Source organism: Lutra lutra, chromosome 7 (assembly GCF_902655055.1).
Source record: "Lutra lutra chromosome 7, mLutLut1.2, whole genome shotgun sequence".
NCBI classification, from domain to species: domain Eukaryota; kingdom Metazoa; phylum Chordata; class Mammalia; order Carnivora; family Mustelidae; genus Lutra; species Lutra lutra.
In genome coordinates, this window is record NC_062284.1 from 95,071,262 (window position 1) to 95,096,136 (window position 24,875).

Here is a 24,875-nt window from a genome sequence, read left to right on the forward strand (position 1 = left end):
CTGGGTTTCCCATCGATCTTCTGGGGGAGGGGCCTGATGTAGTGATTCTCAAGCGTCTTTGCCCCAGGCGGAGTTGCACCGCCCTTACTCGGGCCGGGCTGAGTAATCCGCTCGGGTTTGCTTTCGGGAGCTTTTGTTCCCTGAGGGCTTTCCATAGAGTTCCAGAGGATGGGAATGAAGATGGTGGCCTCCTGGTCTCTGGCCTGGAGGAGCCGAGAGCCTGGGGCCCCACTCCTCAGTGCGCCCTCAGAGAACAGCGCCCAATGACTCCCGTCACCCTGGCCTCTGGCCGCGCTCCGAGCTGACCGAGCCTGCGACCGGTTCAAGGCAACCCCAAGCTGAGAGTCACTCCTCGGCTCTGTCTCTGTAGCCAGCTTCCCCGTTCTAATACCGGTAATCTCTGCGACACTCAGACACCCCCGATCCTTCTGCGACCCTGCGGGACCTGAGGCTGCGCTCTCCCCGCCTGGGCTTCACCCCAGTTAAGCCTCTGGAGCGATGTCCCTCAGCAGAACAGACTTTTAAAAGTCCTGATTTTGCTCCGTTGCTCCGCCGCTCACCGGGAGCCGGCCCCTCCCCCCGCGGTCTATCTTCCCGTCGCTTTGGATTCACTTCTCTGCCAGTCCTACCTTTCAGATAGTGGTTGATTTTCCGTTTCTAGAATTGCTGTTCTTCTTCTCTTCAATCTCCCGTTGGATTTGTAGGTGTTTGCAATCTTTAGATAAGCTATTTAGCTGATCTCCCGCTACCCGAAGTAGTCTCAGCCTGCTACTTCTCCGCCATCTTGACTCCTCCTTGTAATCCCCTTTTAAATAATAGGCCCCTTCACTAGTTTGTGAACTGGTTGTTACTGTTCTTGGAGATAGAGACCTTACAACAAATGTAAATTATTTCCCTAATATATTGAGTAGAGATAAAGATTTTCCATGAAAGATGATTATGTTTATTTCTATTTTGGAATAAGCTGTCACCTCACAGACCAATAACAGTCTATCAACTAGAACTGGTTCTTAACCCCATTTTGAGTGGCATTGCTGTAAAGAATTTTATGATTTCCTTTAGGGACACCTGGGTGGCTCAGTTGGTTAAGTGTCTGCCTTTGGCTCAGGTCATGATTCCAGGGTCCTAGGATCAAGCCCCACATCTGGCTTCCTGCTCAGTGGAAATTCTGCTTTTCCCTCTCCCTTTGCACCACCCCTCACCCCAGCTTGTGCTCTCTGTCCCTCTGTGTCTTTCTCTCTCAAATAAATAAATAAAATCTTAAAAAAAAAAAAAAGCTTTCCTTTAAAACTATGTAATGGAGAAAAAACTTTATATTAGCACTATCTGTAGAAAGAACAATAAATTTATTCATTTTCACCAACGAATGAAGAGTGGTTACTTATGGGAAGTTAGGAACATCCGAGTTTCATATGCATGCATCAAAAGTTGGTTTATTAATCCTGTTATTTTCTTGGACATATTTTGGCATTCTCAAAATGATAAAATATATTGATTTTGTCAGCTATAAATGTCTTTATTATACACCATGCTTTTCTTTCACAGAAGTAAACATGGCTTTATGGTTTAGAAATTATATCAGTGAGGGAGCAGTCAGGAAAATAGAAATAAACTACCTATTTCAAACAAAGGAGTTATGAAACAGCGAATTGGTGACAAAGTGTTAGGAGGACTGGTGTAACAAAAATAAGAGGGACTGACAGAACAGAAGGGAAGAAAGGTGTTACCCTGATTTCAAAAAGGTACTAATGCCAATGGATTAGAATCTCTAAACCAGCACCTACCGCTGGCTGCTGGAGGTCAGCTACACAAAGGCTGAAACTGCCAGAAAGAACTTGAAATTTCTGAAAGAAACTTGGGAAATGCAGCATGTGGAGTCCTAGCTCTTACAGTTCAGAGTAGGGTATAAAAGGATGGAGGTAGAACAGAGTTGCAACAGGTATAGAATCAGCTCAGTCTTCCTCATTGTCTGCTTCCATCCGTACATGTACTTCCATACAGTTTAAACCATGTAATACATATCCACTCCTATATTTAAACTTTGTATATATGTATAAAGATAATATATGTGAGATACATGTGTATACATTTCTCACAGGTTACAAACTATTCTTGGTAAAAACAAATATTCTTTAACCTTTCCAAAAGAGGTGTAAACTAAGATCCATCATTAATGTTATTCATCTCTTACTAATGTTATTCCCTCTTAGAGTTCAGTCATCATTTTAGCATGATATTCATTAATGTAATTAGTAACTGGGCTGAGTAGCGAAACTTAACCTAACTTTTTAGATGCAATAAAGCAAAGAAGGGGCACCTGGGTGGCTCAGTGGGTTAAAGCCTCTGCCTTCAGCTCAGGTCATGATCCCAGCCAGGGTCCTGGGATTGAGCCCTGCGTCAGGCACTCTGCTAAGCTTCCTCTCTCTGCCTGTTTCTCTGCCTACTTGTGATCTCTGTCTGTCAAATAAATAAATAAAATCTTAAAAAAAAAATAAAGCAAAGAATATGGAAAGCAAGGGGAAAAAAGGGAAGATAAAGAAGGGAAAAGAAAAGGAAGTAAAGGAAAAATGGTTATTTTACACATAACAATGAAGAAATTAGATATGCACATTGTTAAAATCCTTATTTTTTATGTAACTGGTCAGAAACCCAGTACCTATTGGCTTGTCTTGCTTAGTGTACATTCTGGATGTGGAAATAAAACGAATTACCCAAAAAAGTCTCCTGAATTCTCCAGATATCCTTACAATCCAGTTTTTTCCTGTACAGTGTTTATTAGTCACCCCAGTCAGTGTAGTATCCCCATAGTTTGTCTATTAGCTTCAGTGTCAAAACATCTCAAATAACCAGATGGCATCTCAACTTCAAAATTCAAGGTCACCATTAAATTGTATCCTGGTGGAAGTTTTCCTCCCTTAGGAACTGAAACATTAAAGCATTAATGTTTTAACATTCCAGGCCTCAGGACTGGAAAATGGAAATTCTATAGGATGAAAAGCAAAACATCTGCAAAGAGATTATTATTGCAATAGTGAGAGGAGAGACTATAACTTTCCCTCCTGATTCTTGTGTATATATATTCTAGCTATTGGAGAAACAGCATTATATTTTGCCTGACAATTCAAAACAAATATTATAATCTTGTTAAGACTGCATCTCAATTTCACAGGGCCTTACCTTCTAACTGGCACTTTAACTAAGGCTTCAACAGGTCATCTCATGATTTTATAAGCAAGTTTTTTCTGAGTCCTGGGATGCATAGTAAGACCAGTAATTTCAGTGACTATGAGTTATTTGAATGGATGCAATGTTTAGTGTGGAATAGTGATGATAAATATGGAATTGTTTAAATCCAAGGAGAGTGACACTAATAGAAGCTTTCTAAGTAAAAAGGACAAATTCATATGCAAAATGTTTCTTTTTTATTAAAAATTTTATTTATTTATTTGCATATTAGCATGCACAAGCAGCGACAGGCACGGAGGGAGAACCAGACTCCCTGCTGAGCAGGGAGCCTGACTCAGGGCTCAATCCCAGGACCCTGAGATCATGACCTGAGACAAAATCAGAGGCTTAACCGACTGAGCCACCCAGGTGTCCCACAAAATATGTTTCTATTACTCCCTTTACAGTGAAAGGGGACAATGTAACCTGTATACCAAGGAAATGGTGCCATAGCAGAATCTCGGCACTGGCCTTTGATGTAGGCTAGTTGACACTCAGCAATTGTAGTAACCAGACCAATCTGGATTAGTGAAGTAAAGGGCTCTTTCTTTACTAAGACATTAAAAAATATATTGTTGAAGAGTGGCAGCATCATCCTTCAGAAGCTCTGAGATGACTATCCTCTTAGGCAGGGAAAGAAAAATGGGAGAGGCTCTCATTGAAATTATGGATCTTAAAGTGAAAGAAGACAAAGTGGGGATTGGAGATAGGTCTTGATAGCAGTAGGCATCATCTTTTAAGTCAGCTGCCTCAGATGAAGTCATTCCAGGATGTGGATCATCATTACAATGATGGGCCCAATGAAGCATGCCAACCAGTATCTGCCTTCCCTTGCAGTGTGGTGTTGCTAATACTCCCATCAGGACTGACAGTTTTATTTCTTCAGCCCATTAAAGTTGGATTGGCATTGTATCTCTTTTCTGTTTGTTTGTTTACATGTTCTTTTTATTTTTTAAATTTCATTTTTTTTCAGTGTTCCAAAATTTATTGTTTATGCACCACACCCAGTGATCCATGCAAAACGTGCCCGCCACAATACCCACCACCAGGCTCACCCAATCCCCACTCCATCCCCTCCAAAACCCTCAGTTTGTCTCTCAGAGTCCACAGTCTCTCATGGTTTGTCTCCCCCTCCGATTTCCCCCAACTCCTCCTCTCCATCTCCCAATGTCCTCTGTGTTATTCCTTATGCTCCACAAGTATGAAACTATATGGCAATTGAATCTCTCTGCTTGACTTATTTCACTCAGCATAATCTCTTCCAGTTCCAACCATGTTGATACAAAAGTTGAGAATTCATCCTTTCTGATGGAGGCATAATACTCCATTGTATATATGGACCATATCTTCTTTATCCATTCGTCCATTGAAGGGCATCTTGGTTCTTTACAGTTTAGTGACTGTGGCCATTCTGCTATGATGTATCTCTTTTTATATATACAAATATAATAGAGAAAAATTGGTCTTACTTTAGTTCCACATCCTGGTACCTTAAGAAGCCTTTTGGCTCTTGCTTTCACTCTCCCAGGATACTAAGACAAGCTACCTCTATCTAAGATGAGGGAACATATGGAGAAGAACCTCATTTCCCTAACTGGCAGTTAATATCAACTTCCAGATGTGTGAATGAGGCCATTTGGACCCTATACTTCAAGATGAGTCATGAAATGCAGCTACGTGAATGATTCCTGTCAAGACCAGCCAAAGAACTACCAGGACAGACTGCCATCACACTAAATCATCAGAAATTAAAAATCATAGTAATTTTAAATTCCCAATTTTGGGTATTATATATTATGAAGTAAAAGATGGCTGAAGCTCAGGGTCTTCAGTCAAGGAAAATCTGTTCTCAGAAAAGGGAAGAAAACTCAATTTTGTTGGCAAGACAGATGAGGGATTAACATTCCAAGACACTTGGTCATCAGAATCCACACAAATATTTACATTTCTACTCTCAGGGTTCCACTATTTTCCAGGCAATGCACTAATTTTCACCAAAACACCTAGGAAGAATGTGTATTACACAAATGTTTTACTTCTGAGACCTTTAAAATTTACTTTGCTGTTTCATTTTCCTGCTGTAAAGCCCCATGGCTACAGAAGGTAAGAGATTAGAAGCTCCTTGGTTTTCTAACTGTGCCCTGAGATGGAATGAAAGCCTTGCAGTTGATACTTCTGTCAGCTTATAATGCAAGTAAAAAATGGCCAGCCCATCTCTGTGTTCATCACTGTTATTTATTTGATGTTCCGCAGACACTTGGTCTCCTGAAGCCTTGCATTTGGTGACACTTGGATATCAGAAACCTACTAACACACCTAGGTTAGGATGCAGGAATGTAAAAAGTGCTGTGTCATAGCTGAAGCCACTGACACTGGAATGGCTGGAACAGCTAAAGACCTGTAGCCACTGAGGTCACTCCCCATCCTTACTGTCATTGTGTGTCAGCATGAAACAAAGACCAAAATGTGTCCTGCTCCCCAACTTCTCTTCACTCACAGTCCTTCCCATTGGCTTCCCAGGAAGGCATCTGGTAAGGGAGTCTCAGAAACGGTGTTTATAAGGCTTCCAGCTTACAAAGTATAAGAACAGAATATAGAAGTAGTCTGCGAGATAACAAATAATGGGAAGGAAAATATTTTCCACTGAAGAGATTGCTTTGAGTTTCATCAGAATGATTCTTCCTTGACTCTCAAGGTCATGCTGCACAAGACTAACCTCTCTGGAATTAGGTTTTATCATTTCTTAATAAAGGAGTTGGACTAGAATGACTCCCACTTTACCTTTATCTTCTAAAAAATGCCTGCTGCTAAATATTGATATATCGGCTTACCTTTCTCAGTCTAGTTAGCAGTGTCAATAGAAGGGGAATGCAAGCCACAGATGCAACTAATGTGTGTGATTTAAAGTTTTCTAGTAGCCACGTTAAATTTAATGAAAGCAAACAGATGAAAGGAATTTTAATAATATATTTTATTTACTTCAGTATGTCTAAAATATTATCATGTCAACATGTAATCAATATAGATATGATTAATGAAGGAATTAGCATAAGATGGTATATAGTAAGACATCACAATCCAGATGTATTTTATTTATTTTTTAGAAGATTTTATTTATTTAACAGAGAGTATAAGCAGGGGGAGTGGCAGGCAGAGGGAGAAGCAGACTCGCTACTGAGCAGGGAGCCCAATCTGGGGCTCAATCCCAGGACCTGGGATAATGATCTGAGCCAAAGGCAGATGCTTAAGCGACTGAGCCACCCAGGTGCCCCAATCCAGATGTATTTTAGACATACAGGGAATGCCATTTTGTAGAAACCCTTTTTCAGATGCTCAGTAGCTACTATTTAAAGTGGCTACCACATTGAACAATGTGGATCTAAATAATAGGTTTTTTCTAGACTAATGGAGTAATATACTTTCTTATTTTTCTCCATTTTCTCTTTTCTTATATTATTCCTTATTGCTAGTGCCTACAAAGTACTTTCTATTTGTAGAAATGAAAACTATAAAATAATAATAATAGCAATTAACTGATGAAGTAATATAAATATCAGACTTTAAAGTTATTATATCCTATTAAAAACATAATTAGAATACCAATTTGTTAAAAATGTAATAAGAATTTTAATATATTAAAAATATGAAATAGAAATCAAAGTTTTCTAAAACAAAGTTTAAAATGATGTATAGCAAGAATAAAAAAAGCGAGAGTAAGCTTTGAAGTCGGGTGTTTGAATCTTAATTTCAACACTTCTGGCTCTGTTACCTTTGAAAAGCTGACTTTTCTTCCTCTCAGATTCCTGATCTGTAATATGGAAATAAAAGTGCCAATTTTGGGGCGCCTGGGTGGCTCAGTGGGTTAAGCCGCTGCCTTCGGCTCAGGTCATGATCCCAGGTCCTGGGATCGAGCCCCACATCGGGCTTTCTGCTCAGCAGGGAGCCTGCTTCCTCCTCTCTCTCTGCCTGCCTCTCTGCCTACTTGTGATTTCTCTCTGTCAAATAAATAAATAAAATCTTAAAAAAAAAAAAAAAAAAAGTGCCAATTTTAACAAGGTTGTTATAAGGATGAATGCAATCATTCTTTTCAGGAGTTCACAATAAAACTTTTTTTTAAAAAGAATTGAACTTTGAATTGTAACAGAGAGTAATATATACATGGGAAAACTAAAAACTCATTTTGGCATACTTAGTAGAGATATGGACTGGATAAAATAATATGATAGTTAAGTATGTGACCTGATATAAAAATTGTATTATTGCTGTAAACTATCATATACATGTATATATAGCCATATATATGTAAATGGATATATAGTAATGAATGCTTACAGCAACAATTTATATGTGAGTGCACCCAAATATACTTACATATATATTTACAAACAAACACACATACAAATATGTGGCTACCTTATAAGATAATGAAAATATAAGCAGTCTGATATGGAATACTGACTTTGTCTACTTTGCTTGCTCTGTGCCCTTGGGCAATTTATTTAACATAGGTTCTTTAGTTCACTCACCAGTTTAAAAGAAAAAAGAAAAAGAAAATAGTACGTACTCCATACAGTTGTCATGAGAACTAATGAATTATGATATTTAAAAAGGTTAGACTGGTGCCTGGCATAGTTAAGCACTATGTAAGAGTGTGATATTGTTAGTGCCCAGTTTGCAACAGAAAAGTGATACATATCTCTGTTTAAGAAGATCTCTTTAACTATTTCATGAAGAAAATTTGGAAGAAGATTGCAATATTTGGGTTGATACCTCATGATGTAAATATGATAGAGGCCAGAAGGATGGAGATAAATGGATAGATTTGAGAACAATTTATGAAGTGGAGTTGACAGAACTTGCTTGATATAAATATATAAAACAAAAATGGTACTCAGTTTTCCACATGAGCAAAAAGTGAGGAGGGGAAGGGGAAGCCTGGATGAAAATATGATTTATTTCATTTTGAGCAAGTGTTTGAGATTTCTGTGGATCATCAAGTAGGGTTATTTTGAGAGATGCACTTTTAATTCTCTGGCATTTTGTAGATGATTGAAGCCTTGAAAGAAAATAAAATGACATTGGAAGGACAAATAAGAAACTTAGAGGAACCAAGAATCTCCTCAAATAATAGTATAATATTGTCTCTATACTGTGTAATTTACAAAGCATCTTTATATACTTTACCTCATTGAATTCTTACAGCTGTCTTGTAAGCTAAGCACACTTACATTGTTCAGATGAGACAGATGAAATTCAGGGCTTAAGCTACTTGCCAGTGATAGTTCCAAAATTTCTGCAGAGGAGTGAATTAGGAGGGGTACTCTGGCTTGGAGTTGAGGATGGAAGCTGGGTATACTTAAGAAAGTAAAGGTGTGTAAGTCAAGGGGATAATGAAGGAAGTGTCAAATACTGGGAGTGATAGATACAGTACATGATATAATAAGATACTCCGCCCCACCTCCCTATGCACAGCCAGTAGTTATTTTATGAGACCCTAATATAAATAAGTTATAAACTGAGAGGGTATTTGTCTTGTTTTGTTTTTAAAGATTTTTTTTTTTATTTTTTATTTTTTTAAGTAATCTCTATATCTAATGTGGGGCTTGAACTCATGACCCTGAGTCCATGCTCTTCTGACTGAGCCAGCCAGGTGCCCCAAGAGGGTATTTGTTTTTAAAAAACTGTATGATTTCATGAAACAATTTATTTCAATAATCGTTTGCTTTCATCCTCCAAGCAATGTATAAAAATTTTCAAAAAGGTTAAAACCAGTCTAATAAACCATTCTTTGTATTTATGGGGAGATATCTGAGATATATTTCATAGCTGGATTATGAATTATGACCACTATTTGTACTCACTTTTTAAAAAGATAAAATGAGGTCTACACAGAACATATGAAACTTAAGGGTAGATTTATCCCCATTTTAAGAGAACCTCAAGTCTAAAAAACCAACTTACATCTTATGAAGGAAGTTGCAAAAGTCACTTTAAAATATAACTTGTCACTAACCTCTTCATTAACTACTAGTGGGCAGTATAATCCAAGGGCAGCAAGATTGAGGGGAAAAGGGGAAATGAGGTAGGGAAGAATGGAAAGCAAATACAAGGTGATGTGTTCCCAAACCGGCTGAGTTTCACATGAAAATGCAGCTGCTTCCTCCAGACAAGTCATGTGGAATCACCAGGCTAAAGAACAGTCCATTAAGGAGAGGAAGGAAAAGAAATATATGTTAGTTCCTTCTCACTTCCATATTTCATCCCAAGTAGCATTCATCTTGTTCCCCTAACTGTATTTGTAACTTAAGTTACCTGGTACCTTTAGGCACCTACTGTAGAAGCTAGATTCATGCCCCACATTGGGACAATTCATTATAACCCAGAAGTAGAAGAGGCCATGATCTTCTCTGAGTTCAGTACGGTTAGACTTAACAGCAGATGCCCAGCCCTTACTTGAAGGGTGGCTGAGTGCCAGCAGTGACAGGAGGTAAGGGATGGACAGTAAACAGCAGATCTCCAAGAAGCTGTCAAGGCCCAAAGAGCAGATGGATTGCTCATATCCAGCCGGGTTTGATATATGAAATTCAGTAGAAATTCATGTAAATAATTACAGGTAGAGCAATTTAACAAACATCTTGCTCACGTGCTATGTATCACAAAAGGTGATGGATTCCAGTAAAATCAAAGATAAATAAAACCAAGTCTTGACCTCAAGAGGTTCACAGTCTTTTGAAAATGATAGGCATCCAAAGAACCCAGGACCAAGCAATATCAGAAGCCAGTAGCCAAAGTATGATTCTGGTGATGGTGGTGTCAAAAAGAGTAGAATATCTAGTTGTCAAATAGGAGAAGATGCCCAATATAACTCAGAAAGGATGACTATACATTTTCCAAGTTGAAAAATATGACAAGAATGACAATGTACTACAGGTCAGTCTGGGTTCTGGTCTCAATTTTGTAATTTTTTGGTTCTAGGGCCTCAGGGAGGGATTTTTTTTTCTCTTGAGGATTTGTTGACTTTATCTATACAGTAAGAGGATTTGAATTAGAGTATATCTGAAGTCAATCCAGCCTCCAAATTCTTTTTTTTTTAATTTTCAGCATAACAGTATTCATTGTTTTTGCACCACACCCAGTGCTCTATGCAATCCGTGTCCTCTCTAATACCCACCACCTGGTTCCCCCAACTCCTACCTCCCACCCCTTCAAACCCCTCAGATTGTTTTTCAGAGTCCATAGTCTCTCAAGGTTCACCTTCCCTTCCAATTTCCCCCAACTCCCTTCTCCTCTCTAACTCCCCTTGTCCTCCATGCTATTTGTTATGCTCCACAAATAAGTGAAACCATATGATAATTGACTCTCTCAGCCTCCAAATTCTTAATTTTTTGTGTTGTAGTAATGAATACTGTGGAATCTAAGATTTCAAGTTTCACCTCCTGCATCATAACATCACATTTCTATTTTTCCCCACTTACTTTACCTCTGAAAATATAGAAACTTTTAAAAAGAAAATGTTCTTTCCTCCTTTCTTCTTCTTCTTTTTTTTTTTAATGTTGCAACTCATCACTTTTTACCATTATTACTGCTTGACGTGAGTCTTTAAAACTAAATCAGCTTTTCTACCTTGAAACGGGGGATTTAGCATTTGCTTATCTGGCTTTTGATCAGTGTCTAGATGAGCTTCTGATATTCCTCAAATAAACCGTGCTCTTTTTTTGTTGCTTTAAGTGTTTTTAGATGATCTTTTATTCTTTTATTTTCTTTATTTTTCAAATTCTGTTTTCAGATACTGCATAGCTCTTCAAAAAAAGAGGATTTATTTTCCTTTTGAGAAGTTGGTGATAATTTAGTTGTACATTAGATTAGTGGTTGTTACAGCTGACGTTAAGATAGGGTCGCATCTATGTAGGGTAGAATAGCATGGAGTGGTTTCATGACAACTTGACTTTTTTTATTATCTCTCAAAATTGAAAGATTTGGTTTTCAAACTGAGCTATATACGACACCCATGACGGGAAGCCAACACAAAATTGTCACATGTGATATTTAGTTGTAAGATTTTTGTATTTAGCAAGACGGGCATGTGTGCTTCCACAGCATCAAGCAATATTAGGCATCTGTGAACTGTAAATGAATTGCTTCTGAGGATCACAAAGTCTCCATAGGAATGAACTGTTTGACAAGTAAAGTATAAGAACTATTTTTAGATTGTATCTGAATTATATCATAAAATTCATTCAGTGATTGGTTGAATTTCTCTTGGCAGGAGGAAAACAAATACCAAATTATATAAAGTGCTGAGTCCTTTTGCTTACTCTATCAGAAGCTCTTTGCTTCTAGATGGCATTTAAGCATTTACGTATAAAAATTAAGAGTAAAGCTCTGGAATTTACATAAAAATTCCTGGTGCTATTTTCTGCAATGTATCCAAACCCAGAACAATGAGATCATATACCTCATTACATTAAATATCTACATTCTTGTGTTAGATATTGACAGAATAATACATAGCTTAGCATCTAGTAGTTTTTAATAATGATAAAATTTTGGTATAGCCACCATAGAAAACAATATTGAGTTTCCTAAAAAATGCAAAATAGAAGTACCAAATGATTCAGAGATCTCTCTTCTGGGTGTATATCCAGAAGAAATGAAATGAGTATTTCAAAGAGATAACTGCACTCCTATGTTTATTGCAGCATTATCCACAATAGCCAAGATATGGTAACAACCTAAGTGTCCTTCAGTTGATAAATTGATAAATATGACACGTGTGCATACACACACACACACACACACACACACACACACACACCATGGAATATTATTTAGCCACAAAAAAGGAAATTTTTGCAATACACAACAACATGAATGAACTTGAGGGCATTACGCTAAGTGAAATAAGCTAGTCACCAAAAGATAAATACTGTGTGATTCTACTTACATGAGATATCTAAAATAGACGAATTAATAGAATTAAATTGTGGATCATTGTGTGGCACAATCTCCAATTTTCCTGGAGATTATCCTGAGGCACCCTGCTTTTCTGGCTTCTTTCACATCTCCTCCACCTCTGCAAGTGCCACTTACAGATGGCTTCATCACTGCCACCTGAGCCCAGAAGGGAGCTGAAGAAGTATTCGAAGAAGCAACTGGGTTACCTGGCATTAACTACTTTTTTTCGCTGCAAACGCACTCCCCTGCACTACTTTATGATTCACAGCATCTCCCTCCCATATGAAAAACAAAGCCAATACAACATTTAAAACTCCAGATTTTATTTTTTATTTTTTCATTCTGCTCTTTCTCCCAGAGTATCAACAGCCTCTTACAGCATTGCTGCTTACATGCTTCAGTAAACACAGCACAGATTCTTACAGTGAGGAAGGACCCACCCAAGTGTGCAAACATGTTCCTGTTAGGCTGGTATTTTTTTCTTTCCTTATTGCATCCCCGCTCCACTTACAGTCTAATTCCAGCAGATACTGTCACATCAGGGGTCCTGTGTGCTTTCATCCTGTGCAGGTGACAGGACAAATGTCAGCATTCCCATTGTTTTCTCTTAGCAGGTGAGGCAAGTTAAGATTTTAAAAACATTGGACCTTCGGTTAGGGTCCTAACTGAGCTCCAGCTCTCAGAGATTTGGAACCACTGACATGCACATGGAACACACTGAACCAAGGAGTGGAAAATGGGTCTTGGTCATAGTTTCTCGTATCCTTCAGGTCATGTAGGCATTTTCTTGCTACATAAACATCTTCAGTGGCAAAGCCTTCTGAGGTTCTTAACCAAGAACAGGTGAAAAAATCAATCTCATTGTTAGAAATAAACATTGCTATCAACCTGGTACAAAGCATTCCCAAACTCCCTTAGGACAGAAAACACCATTAATCAGCATATTTCATGCCTTGATCAGAGGTCAGTCCATTTAAGTACATCTATTACTTCAAAAAACCAGCTCAGGCCAATTCCACATTTGCTGGAATTAACTTTCATGACGCAAGAATATTACTTCATGTGTAGGTAAGCTGCTGAAGCAGTGTTCAAAGGGAAATTTATTACTTTAAATATATACATTTTAAAAAGGATGAAAATCAAAGATAAGTTTCAAAATTAAGATAGTAAAAATCAAACTTCAAAGAAAATAGAAAGGAGGAAATAATAAAGATAATTAAAACCAAATATAAAGATAAAACCAAACTCAAATACAAAATGAAGAGAATCATTTTCTTTTGTGAGCTTAATAAAAATGGAAAGCCTCTTTCAAGTTAATCAGAATCAAGAGAGGATATACATTATTATATCTACCAAAAAAACCCCTATAGCTAACATCATGTATAATGGTGATAAGCTTGAAACTATTCCACTGAGATTAAATGCAAGGCAAAGGTATTCCCTCTTTTTTCAACACTGGCAGTTCTAGCTAATGTAATAAGAAAAGAAAAGAAAAGGAAGACAAGACATTTAGATGGGGAAGAAATAAAACCCATTTCTCTTTGCAAGGTGTAATCCTTTAAGTAGAACATCTGAAAGAATCAACAAAAGAACCTTCTAGAACTAATAAACAAGGTAGCAGGATATAAGGTTAGTATCCAAAAGTAAATTGTTTCCCTATATATCAGAAATGAACAGTGGAATTTGAAATTAAGTACCACATCAGTTACATTACCGTTCCCTAAAATGAAATTTAGTTACCAATCTAAAAAAATATGTGTAAGAGCAATATGAGGAAAATTACAAAACTCAGGTGAGCAAAATCAAAGAACTAAGTAAATGGAGAGCTATTCCATGTTCATGGATCAGAAGACTCCAATAGTGTCATGACGATAATCTGACATTGGCAAACTGATTTTAAAATTTACATGGAGAAGCAAAAGACTCAAAATAGCCAAAACAATACTGAAAGAGAAAAAAGGTGGAGGACTTACATTACCTGACTCTAAGACCTACTATAGAGGTACAGTAATCAAGACTGTGAGAGCAGTGGAATAGAATAGATAGTCTAGAAATAAATCCACATAAATATAATCAATTGATCTTTGACAAGGAGCAAATGTAGTACAGTGGAGAAAAGCTAGTTTTTTCAACAGATGGTTCTGGAACAACTGGACATCCACCAGCAAAAAGTTAGTCTAAATGGAGACCTTACACCCTTCACAAGAGTTGACTCAAAATTGATTGCAGATATAAACATAAAACACAAAATTATAAAACTCTAGATGACAATATAAGAGAAAGCCTAGATGACCATGAGTATGTTGATGGCTTTTTAGAGATGATACCAAAGGTACAATGCACAAAAGGAATTACTGATAAACTAGACTTCACTAAAATTTAAAACTCCTGCTCAGTGAAAGACAATGTCAAGAGAATAAGAAGACAAGCCACAAACAGGGAAAAAATATTTGCAGAAGACCCATCTGATAAAGGACCACTAGCCAAAACATACAAACAACTCTTAAAATTCAGGACCAAAAAAACAGTCCAGTTAAATAACGGCCCACATATCTTAATTGACGCCTCACAAAAAAGATATATAGATGGCACATAAGCATATGAAAACATGCTCCACATTAAATGTCAGCAGAAAATATGAATTAAAACAATGAGATACCACTATACACCCATTAGAATGGCCAAAATCTGAAACACTGACAACCAATGCTGGTGAAGATATAGAACTACAGAAACTCTGCTGCATTATGGGTGGGAATGCAAAATGGTATGCACACTTTGGAATACAGTTTTGTGGTTTCTTACAAAACTAAACATACTCTTGCCTAATAATTCAGTAATTGCACACTTTGGTATTTACCCAATTGGAAACTGTGTTCCATACAAAGATCTGCATGTGGGTGTTTATAGCAGCTTTATTCATAATTGCCAAAACTTGAAGCAACAAAGATGTTCTTCAGTAGATGAGTGGAAAAAGAAATGATATTACATCCAGACAATAAAATATTATTCAGCAATAAAAAATGAGCTATCATATCATGAAGACATGAAGAAAACTTAAAGCAAAAGAAGCCAATCTGAAAAATTTGATTCCAACTTTATGAGATTCAGGAAAAAGCAATACTATGGAGCCAGCAAACAGATCAGTCATTGCCAGGGGTTGATGAGTAGGACGGATGAATAGGTGAAGAATGGACAGTTATTAGGACAGTGAAAATATTTTGTATAATGATGGATACATATCATTAGACATTTGTTCAAACCCACATAATATTCCAAACCAAGGGCTTCAGGTGATTATGATGTGTCAAGGTAGGTTCATCAAACGTAACCAATGTATCAATGGGGTGGGTGGGAGATATTGATAATGGGGAAGGCAATGCATGTGTCAGAACAGAAGGTATGTGGGAAAGCTCTGTACTTGTTTTCTGTGTACTTAAAACTACCCTCAAAAAATAAAGTTTAAAAAAAAAAAAAAATATATATATATATATATATATATATATATATATATATATATATATAAAATGAATGCTGGCAATTAAAAAAATTAGAATACCAGTAAGATAATATATCTAAAATGCAGAAAAAAAATTGTCAATAAACTTGACAGTTTGAAGAAAATGGACAAAATTCTTTGAAAAATACAACTTATAACTGACAGAATAAAAACAAATATGAATGTATTTTTCCCCTTAAAGAAATGTAGAACACATAGGACAAGATGATTATACTGGCCCAGAAGAATTACAAAAATCCTCAGGCCCAGAAGATTATATTGGTGAATACTTCCACATATTAAAAAGAAATGATATGGGACGCCTGGGTGGCTCAGTTGGTTAAGCAGCTGCCTTCGGCTCAGGTCATGATCCCAGCGTCCTGGGATCGAGTCCCACATCGGGCTCCTTGCTTGGCGGGGAGCCTGCTTCTCCCTCTGCCTCTGCCTGCCATTCTGTCTGCCTGTGCTCGCTCGCTCTCCTCTCTCTCTCTGACAAATAAATAAAATATTAAAAAAAATGATATGAATTATATTCTTACACAAAACAAAAAAATAGGTATATTTTCAACTTATTTATGAGACTGCATAATTTTTAATAAAGCCTAATAAGGGCATTAGTAAGAAAGGAAAATCACCAATCAATATTTCTCGTGAATATTGGCAGGAAAATTTTAAACAAGATGTTGGAAATCAACTCCAAAGATACAAGAAAAAGAATTCCTCATCAGTGATCAAGTGGGGTTTACTTCAGTAATGCAAGTTTCAATTAACATCAGAAATCAATCAGCATAATTAATCACATTAGCAGCTTAGTAGAATAAAGCCATATGATTATATCAACACATGCAGAAAAACATTTGATAAACATCAACACCCATTCATGATTTAAAAAAAAAAAACTTTCAGCAAACTAAAACAAGATGGGAAATTCCATAATCTGATAAAAAATATATATGTCAAGTTTCATCCAGAGAAAAAGAGCCAGTAAGAGGTATGTATTTAGATATTTCAAGAAATTGGCTTTTGTGATTAGTCTGGCTAGGCAATTTTGAAATTGTAAGCGAATCATTGGGAAGAACAGGCTAGAAAAAGTAGGCATGACTTAAAGTGGTGGTCCCAAAGGACTCGTATCTATAATGTATAAAGAATGCCTTCAAACAATTAAAAGTCATAAAACCTAATCTAGACATTTCACAAAAGGAGATATATAAATAGCCAAAAAAATATGGCAACATGCTCAACTCAATTAGTCATCAGGGAAATGAAAACTGAAACTACAAATAATACACAATTATCAGTTGACTGAAATGGGGAAAAAGTAAAAATACCTAAGATGGAGAAGGATATGGCAGAAATACAAATATATGCATACCAAAACCATATAAAGAATGTTCAGAACAGCACCTTTTTGTAATAACCCCAGACTGGGAACAATGCAAATGTTGATGGTACTATCATTTGATTATCTACTCCCTAGTGATAAGAATTAAATCAGGGGCACCTGAGTGGCACAGTTGGTTAAGTGTCTAACTCTTGGTTTTGGCTCAGGTCGTGATCTCAGGGTCTTGATCTCAGGGTCCTGAGACTAAGCCTGATGTGGGGCTTCATGCTCAGTGTGGAGTGTGTTTGAGATTCTCTCTCCTTCTCCCTTGGCTCCTCCCACCTGTACTCACTCTCTCACCCTCTCTCTCTAAAATAAATAAATCTTTAAAAAAATTAGTATACACAAAATGGATAAATTTCACAATGCTAAGTAAAAGAAACACGTTATATTTGATATAATGCCATTTATATAAAGTTCAAAACTGGCAAAACGAATCTAGTATCATATTGGAGAAGGGGTAGATATGACCAAGGTTGGGTATAGGCAGGATTTCTCAGGTGCAGATAATGTTTGTTTTTATTTTTGGGTACTGGGTACACAAATGTGTTCAGTTTTTGTTTTTGTTTTTAATCTGTTTTATGAAGTCATTGGGTTGTCCAGATTTCATTACCATACTACATTTACTTTAAAAATTATGTAATATAGCTGCATGATAATTAAGAATGTAGGTTCTGGAAGTCAAATGATCTGTTCCACACCTTACTTATAACTTGTGTAATCTTGGACAAAGCATTTGTTCTTCTCTTTTTTAGTTTCCCTGTATTAAGAATGGGGATAATAGTGTCATCTACTATTTAGATTTTTGGGGAGGAAAAATGCAAAAGTACATGTAAAATACTAAGAACCATAAAGCACATGAATAAATTGAGATACTGTTTTTATAATATATGCTGATTATGCAATATGTGCATATTCATATTTTGATGAATATATATATATACATATACATATATATGTATATGTATATATATATATATATATATATATATATATATATATAATCTGCATGGTAGTTTCTCCTTTTTGTTCATCTTAGTAACTCTCAATCTTATCTTTTAGTACCTTATTTCTCTCTTGCAGTTATGCACATAAAAATTTGGCACTAAAATGTAGTTTATGATAGTGTGATGAGGAAAAGACTGCAATCACACCCTTTTCAGGCATAACACTAAATTCTATGTAACAGCCTAAAGGATAATGTTGTGTCATTTTTAATTCATATAACTGGAGGATTAAACCATATCATCATTGTAAAATCCATCTTTACTACTTGTAAACAATTGACTGGCTTGTTATCCTAAGGCAAAACCAAATGCTGTTATCATATTATATATTATTTATGAGTATTGTGGAGATTGGGTCATTGGCATTAAATTGGAAAAAAAAAAAATACTAGTGTCAAACCTTGAAACAAAGAAGTGGTCCTGGGAATTGACAAGCCCGGCAGAGCAAAAACAGGAGCTTGTGATGATGTGTTTTTTCCAGAATCCTGGAGCCTAAGTGTTGGGCAAGAATTCAAGGCAATTTTATCTAGAGTGACCATAAAACATTTTTTACTAAACCAAGAGATTCCTGAGGATAAAGTGAGGTGTTAATATTTTTGTTAGGACATCCTTGTCTATGATTCATGTAGGCTAACTGAAGTAAAGTCATGTTAGTTACAAGGTTTCCTTTGAAGGGATATTTAGTCCTTAAGTAATGTGTGTGTGGTAGGGAGGGGTGAGTTGAATTCTGGTTGTAGTATGCAAAACTGAAAAATCTAAGTTATAAATGAAGTTGAAATCTGAAGGGGCCTCAGATAAGGCAGCACAGATGTTTCCCGCAGTTGCTGACTCTCTCAGTTCATACACAGTCCAGCTGCAAGTGCCACCTCATGACATGGAGCATTTTAATGAGTCCATGAGTCTTCTTGCCTTTAAAAGGATAAAACGCTTCAACCTAATTGAAGCAACAGGGTCCTAGTCATCATTATGTAAATATCACTACAACATGAAAAAATTAAGGTTTGAAATTTGGATATCGATAACAGTGCTCCCCCTTCTCTCCAAAGATTTCCCTCACCCCAAGCCCAATGTAGAAACTTTGCATCCCCAGAGAACACTTTGCACACTTCCCTCACAACACTTTTTTACAAGATCTCAATTGCTGACTTGGTTGTATGTTTCTAATTCTTTATTTAGGCTTTTGACAGTACAGACCATGCTATATTTACTTCTGTTCAAATGCACTGCCCCATGCCCAGTGGTTGGTGGCCACTGAAGCTTTATTAAATTCATGACTAAAATTTGAATAATACTTTGCATTTTACAAAGTGCTTTCACACCCATTTATACCATATGAGAAATACTCAGAGTAGATGCCTAGTCAATTTATTTGAGTTGATATTTTTTTTATCTATTGAGAATAATGCAAAAGCTCTGCTAAGTTTACATTTCAATAAGTCTCTACCATATATTAAGGGGAAATTTCAAAAATTGGTTTGTTTACTGGTAATAATTCTATTTTCATGGAATAAAGGAAGAAATCACTCAGCTTTCTGCATATCTGGTAGAATGGCCATCTCAGCAGCAATGATTAATAGATTTGTTCAGCATATTCAAGGAACGTTGCAATATAACAGTGAAAGAACACCAAAATCTAGTATACTGCATTGTTGATCCTAATGTTTTATACATGACTTCTCAGCTCATTCCAGACCCATCAAAGTTCATTGCTGACCACTGATAAACACATTTATCCTTGTCTGGAACTTTACAAGAGCTTCTTTAACTTTATTGTCTTATTTAATGTACTCTAGCCAACATCATCCCAATGGGAACTGCTGGCTTAATGCTTCCATTTTTTGCTTTGGAATATTAGCTTCCCTCTGTGCCCTCATTTGAAGCTGTCCTTACAAAATTTTATATTTCTCCATCATATATTGTTTTAGTTAACTGTTTAGGTAGATGATTAGATATACATATTTTAACTTATTTGACCTAGGGCATGCTCATTAAGTTCTGAAATTTTCTACTTTATTGCTAGCTTTTTAAAATTTTTATATTATGTGGGAAAATCTTAAAAGCTTTAACAGAAAATTAATTTTTATATATAGTGTTACTCTTGTCTTCAATATGTTATTAGATACTCAGATTTTCACTCATGATGTTAATTATATATGCCTCTGTTATACCCAAATAAAAACTGGTATTTATGATAGGTAATAATCAAATATAGGCACTTGATTTTTCTTATACTATGACTAACAGAGGTTGGTGAATCAGAAGAATTAAATTCTATAATTTGTATGTCAGTTAAAGAAAATACCGTCAAATCCAGTTTCCTAAAAATAAAACTTGGAGATTAAAACACATCATTTGCTATGGCTTTACTAAATATTGAAGATCTTCTTTAAAAAAATTGCTCATTGACTTTCATGATAAAATTATGAAAAGAACCAGAATTAGTACTTTATCTAAATATTCTTAGACATGAACACTGCTCTGCCTTCTTTAATTGTTACAATTTTATAACATTGTATTGCACTACTTCAGTTTCCCATCTTCCTCTTCCAATTCAAAAATCTTCTCTTCTGTAGGTTGTCATATATTATTATCTGGAATACTTTTTCGATCTACTCATTTGCTTTATGCCAAAACTTTGTTTGATCAATTCAGAGAAACTGAGGCTGTTAAAGATTTCACATAAATCAACAAACAAGGAGAGCCAGGATATACTGTAGCTTTGTTTTCTGTACTCAAAGTTCAGAAGCATCAGGTCATCAAGTAGTTTAGTGCTTCCTATTTTGGCTTCAGTGTGGTGGTTTCTGACTAACATGAAGACCTCTTTTGACTCTCCTTCCACTGAATCAACCATCATATGAACTTAAACATGTTCAGAAATACAGCAGCTGGGTATAGTAAAAAGTGTTTCCTTGCAGATCAGCTTTAAGTCTATGTATTTAGATCATTGATACCTTTAAAAATAAAATAAAATAATTAAAATAAACTCAAAGTATATGTTATATATATGAAATATAGGGAAAATATTTCTTCAGTTTGGTTACATAAGGCTAATTATATGTATAAGTATATTTTGTTATTAAATTAAGCTTTAACAAAAACATAGTTAAACGTATGGATTTTCCTCTCAATGCCAACAAAACCTAACAAGATATTTAGAGAAACAAAGCTGTGTAGCAAACACTAATAGATAATAGACAAAACTATTCAGCCAGCTGTACTAGACATTTTTAAAGCTCACTGAGTTAATCAGTTTCATTTTACCACAACAAGTTACGAAAGACACACTGGTTCATTGAACTTGCCCTAACTGAAATGATACCCAGGGAACACTTTAACAGGAATCAGCCAAAAAAACAACCTCATTACTGGAGCTGCTGAATTTGCACACTAAAGCCTCTAAGGCAAGGCTTACTTTCACAGAATTAAGATTTTTTAAAAAGTATGCAGAACTATGTGAAGAGAATTAGACCAGATTCATATACTTCCTGTTGATAGCCTTAGATCTAAAAGGGATTATTCCCATTTTAACTTCCGGTCTAAAAGGCAATTTTGTTAATATTTTTTTTCTGACATTCGAATGTATTAATTTATTCAGCTTTCTATTTCATTGTCAGGGTTATCCAAGTCTGATGATCATTGTCATATTTTCTTGATTTATTCTTGCTCATGATTAATATTTTTCAGTGATATATTATTTTAGATAAGCCTTTATTAAGCATTTTTACTTTGCTATTAAATATTTCCTTAATATAGAAAAAATCTGAGGAAGAAAAACCTTAAACAGAATTATTATGAAAGAATCTACTTAAAATGATTGTTTCTTATTAAAATTAAAGAGCTAAGTGGAGAATAGGGCAGTCTATGTCTTATACACATACATGTCTGGGTGATAAAGGAAAGTGAAGGCAGTTAAGTAGACAGGTTGATAAGTAAACAGGTAGGTAGAAAGAGCTAGATATTAGTGATAATTACAATATCAGTTTCTGTCACTTTAAACATTGAGGTATAATTGACATACACTACATGCATTTCAGGTATACAACATAATGATTCTATATTTCATATTTTGCAAAATGATCATAGTAAGTTGGGTTAACATATTTTGCCATGCATAGTTGTAGAATTTGTTTTCTTGTGATGTGAAGATTTACTCTCTTAGTCAACTTTCAAATATGCAATAGAGTATTATTAACTATAGTTGCCATGCTGTTCATTACATCCCCACAACTTTTTTTATTTCATAAATGGAAGTCTGTACCTTTTGACCTCCTATGCCTATTTCTCCTACCTTCCACCCACCACCTCTGGCAACCACCAATCTGTTCTCTGTATGAATGAGCTTTTTTTTTTTGGTTTGGCTGATTTTGTTTGTTTAAGATTTCACAAGTAAGTTAGATCGTATGGTATTTGTTTTTTCTGTTTAACTTATTTCATTTGTGACAATGCCCACAAAGTCCATCCATGTTATTGCAAATAGCAACACTTTCTTCTTTCTTATGCCTTCATAAGAAATTCATTCCATTGTGTATGTACATCACAGTTTCCTCTCAGTCATCCATCCGTGGATACGTAGACTGTTTCCACATGTTGGCTATTAAAAATAATGCTTCAAAGCACATAGAGGTGCACATTTCTTTTTGCATTAGTGTTTTTGTTTTCTTTGGATATATACCTCAGAGAATTACTAGATCATATGGCAATTCTACTTTTAATTTTTTGAGGAAACTACACTATTTTCCATAGTGGCTGCACAAACTTACATTCCCACCAGTAGTGCACAAGGATTCCCTTTTCTTGATATCTTTGTCAATATAAAGATAATTGTCTTTTTGATAATAGCCATCCATTCCAACGGATATGAGGTAATATATCACTATGGCTTTAACTTACATTTTCCCGATGATTAGTGATGTGAGCATATTTTCATGTACTTGTCTTCTTTGGAAAAATACCTGTTTAGATCTTCTGTCCATATTTTAATTTGTTTGGGTTTTGTTGATTTGTTTTGCTATTGAGTTATATATGTTTTTTCTATATTTTGGATATTAACCTCTTATCAGATGTATGATTTACAAATACTTTCTCCCATTCAGTAGGCTGCCTTTTCATTTTGCTGGTTTCCTTTGTTGTGCATATGCTTTTTAATTTGACACAGTCCTGCTTGTTTATCCTTCTCTCCCCCACCCCCGAGCAACTCTTAGTTTGTTTCCTGGGATTAGGAGTCTCTTATGATTTGTCTCCCTCCCTGGTCTCATCTTGTTTCATTTTTTCCCTCCCTACCCCCCACGACCCCCCACTCTGCCTCTCAAATTCCTCATATCAGTGAGATCATATGATAATTGTCTTTCTCTGATTGACTTATTTCACTTAGCATAATACTCTCTAGTTCCATCCACATTGTTGCAAATGCAAGATTTTGTTTTATTGGTGGCTGCATAATATTCCATTGTGTGTGTGTGTGTGTGTGTGTGTGTGTGTGTGTGTGTGTATCACATCTTCTTCATCTATTCATCTATTGATGGACATCTAGACTCTTTCCACAGTTTGACTATTGTGGACATTACTGCTATAAACATTGGGATGCATGTGCCCCTCTGGATCACTACATTTGTATTGTTAGGGTAAATACCCAGTAGTGCAATTGCTGGGTTATAGGATGGCTCTATTTCCAACTTTTTGAGGAAGCTCCAAGCTGTTTTTCAGAGTGGCTGTACCAGCTTGCATTCCCACCAACAGGGTAAGAGAGTTCCCCTTTCTCCACATCGTCGCCAACATCTGTTGTTTCCTGACTGGTTAATTTTAGCCATTCTAAACTCGTGTGAGGTGGAATCTTGCTGTGGTTTTGATTTTTATTTCCCTGATGCCTAGTGATGTTGAGCATGTTTTCATGTGTCTTGGCCATTTGGCTGTCTTTGCAGAAATGTCTGTTCATGTCTTCTGCCCATTTCTTGATTGGATTTTTTGTTCTTTTGGGTGTTGAGTTTGATAAGTTCTTTTTAGATTTTAGATACTAGCCCTTTATCTGATAAAGTTAGTTGTCTTTTGGTTTTGTTGATTGTTTCCTTTGCTGTGCAAAAGTTTTTGATCTTGATGAAGTTCCATTAGTTCAGTTTTGCCCTTGCTTCCCTTGGCTTTGGTGATGTTTCTAGGAAGAAGTTGCTGCGGCTGAGGTCGAAGAGGTTGCTGCCTCTGTTCTCCTCAAGGATTTTGATGGATTCCTGTCTCACATTGAGACTTTTCATCCATTTTGAGTCTATTTTTGTATGTGGTATAAGGAATGGTCCAGTTTCATTCTTCTGCATGTGGCTGTCCAATTTTCCCAACACCATTTGTTAAAGAGACTGTCTTTTTTCCATTGGACATTCTTTCCTGTTTTGTCGAAGATTAGTTGATCATTGAGTTGAGGGTCCATTTCTCTCTATTCTGTTCCATTGCTCTCTGTGTCTCTTTTTGTGCAGTACCATACTGTCTTGATGATTACAGCTTTGTAATGGAGCTTGAAGTCTGGAATTATGATGCCGCCAATTTTGATTTTCTTTTTTAACATTCCTTTGGCTACTCATGGTTTTTTTCTGGTTCCATATAAATTTCAGGATTATTTGTTCCATTTCTTTGAAAAAGGTTGATGGTATTTTGATAGGGATTACATTAAATGTGTAGACTGCTCTAGGTAGCATAGACATTTTCATAATATTTGTTCTTCCAATCCATGAGCATGGGATGTTTTTCCATTTCTTTGTGTCTTCCTCAATTTCTTTCATGAGTACTCTATAGTTTTCTGAGTATAGAGGCTTTGACTCTATGGTTA

The 24,875-nt window shown here is 36.0% G+C and overlaps 1 long non-coding RNA gene across 1 annotated transcript; it reads right to left on the bottom strand.

Moving 5' to 3' along the window:
- Window positions 1–4,502: 4,502 nt before the first annotated feature.
- LOC125103826 (uncharacterized) lies at window positions 4,503–23,678 on the bottom strand. Its single transcript, XR_007128507.1, has 3 exons — window positions 23,632–23,678; window positions 16,001–16,002; window positions 4,503–4,636 (listed from the first exon to the last, which is right to left on the bottom strand). It is a non-coding gene; the product is annotated as an uncharacterized LOC125103826 (long non-coding RNA).
- Window positions 23,679–24,875: the final 1,197 nt, after the last annotated feature.